General features: G+C 48.7%; 1 protein-coding gene across 1 annotated transcript in view; it reads left to right on the top strand.

The window, feature by feature from the left end:
* Positions 1-518: 518 nt before the first annotated feature.
* T265_04563 (hypothetical protein) overlaps positions 519-2,023 on the top strand; it is a gene marked incomplete at both ends in the record, with an annotated part of 13,270 nt that continues 11,765 nt past the window's right edge. The window contains one exon of the mRNA XM_009169338.1: positions 519-1,158. The remainder of the gene's footprint in view (positions 1,159-2,023) is intronic.

Genomic DNA, 2,023 nt, shown 5'->3' with positions numbered 1-2,023 from the left:
GCGGGTTGCATTGTATGGTCGCGTCACTTGGTTAGCGTGGAGGATCTGAGACCCCTTCAGAACTTTGACCGCTGATGTCTCAGAACTATAGCTCGAATCTACTAGGATCAGTGAACCCGCAATGGGTTGATCAAGAAACGGGTCATTGTCAAATTGCTTTTCTCAAGGACTGCATTTAGCACTGCAAGATTAGACGGCTTGGTCATGCACCACATACGGTCTGCCTAGAAGGGCGTTGTCTTCTGTGCCTGCTTAAACAACCTAAGTTGCATTGTCTTCCGGGGACGTCGCACTATGATTATTATACACGAACACGAAGCTTTTTGGGATGTTAGGGAACGGGCGTTCCAGGCGCTATTTGGCTCTTGTTCGGGGTGCCACTTTCAAGCCCAACTAACATCCACAGGCAACGTCAAGGAATGCTTCACCTACGTGAACCTAGCTGAATTCAGTTTCGTTCGGTTATCCGCCTGGTTTCTTGGTTCCTGTTACGTAGTTTAGCATTTTTACCGTATTGCAGCACCTCGCCTCCGAACGCTTTGCTAAACCACTGAAAGGTTTTCATGATTGTGCTGTCATCGTGTTATGTCGTTTATGCTTGTTTCTCAAAGGCTGATGGAGTGATTCTTTCGTTTCTCTTGCTTGCGAACTTGGCATCTTTCTCTGACGGACAGAACTGTTCAGCCCTTCAACCTGGACAATATCGGTGCGATTTACCTCTAATAGATAAGGCTACGCAACAGCCCATCGATTGTTCAAGGGAGACCCTTCGAGCTCCAGGTACCACGTCAAGCCCTTCCGTTGAGCTTCTTGGTTTTAGTTGCTTGTCGTCCCGCTCCTGGAATATTTTGTAACGGTCAGTATTTCACCGGGGAAGAAGTTGGGTTTCTTGGTAGCGTAACCTGCCGTTTTGTGTAAGTCACTTCCTAGGTTTCTCTGATTAGTTCACAGAACGGGCTATCGCTTTGATACCGCACTGCTGTTGTCAGTGTTCGGAGGACTATTTGGGCTCGACCGGTTCTATCTTGGATACGTTGCCTTGGGTAAGCTCTGGATGTTTTCCCTAATAATGCACTGGTTTCAGGGCTTCTCAAACTTGGAACGATTGGTGGTTTCGGCCTTTGGTACCTCGCAGACATTCTTTTGATTGCTATCGGCGTAAGTCCCGTAGCGGTGTGATTCACCTTGTGAGCGAGGGTTCCGCTTGCTTTTTCCGAACAACCCCTTAGGAGTCTTGACTTCGGCTTGATGAAGTTGAAGTCCCCTTCCTTGCACATTTTTATTGGATCATTCTTAACTGGCCTCCACTGTTTCCACTATCCGCTGCATGCAGACGCTCTGCGTTTGACTATTGGTGCCTCTGAAGCATTGGATGGGGGTTAATGGGAACATCAGATCAGATCGGGAAAGTTCACTCTCCCCTGATAGATCAGCTAGGCACACTCCACAGGTTACGTTGATTAGATCATGTACTTCCTATGTCAGAGGGCCGTTTTCATCATGTGGCCTTCGCAAACCTTTATAAAGTAGAGAAGTTTGCGAAGAAGGTCACACGATGAAAACAGCCCTCGCAAACCTTTATAAAGTAGAGACCGTCACGAAGAGACTGGATCTTACGCTTGGCATTATGTGTGCTGTGTCTCAGAAACGAGAATTCAAGATGCAAGCACAGTGATTGAGTTAACCGCCCCGTCAGTCTCCACTCGCCTCCGTCTGCGCACCTCTGGTGATTCAGAGGCTGCTGCGGTGGGATGTGCAGGGGTTGGTATTGTGCTAAGTCATCGGGCGGAAGTATCCTTACTTGACTGGGTACCTGTTGATAGTCGCCTCTGTGAAGGAGTCTCACAAGCGGCAAGTTGATAGATGTCTGTTTATCGTGTCTGCCTATGCCCCAACTGACTGTAGCTCTGACGCCGTCAAAGACAGGTTTTACGACGCCCTGAATGCCCTGCTGCCGCGAGCTAAAAGCTCAGACATTGTGGTGGTTGCCGGAGATATGAATGCGCAAGTGGGCAGGCTTAGT

The sequence above is a fragment of the Opisthorchis viverrini genome, assembly GCF_000715545.1.
Source record: "Opisthorchis viverrini unplaced genomic scaffold opera_v5_77, whole genome shotgun sequence".
Lineage (NCBI taxonomy): Eukaryota > Metazoa > Platyhelminthes > Trematoda > Opisthorchiida > Opisthorchiidae > Opisthorchis > Opisthorchis viverrini.
Note: the sequence above shows the minus strand (reverse complement) of the source record. Positions and strands in the feature narration are given on the sequence as shown.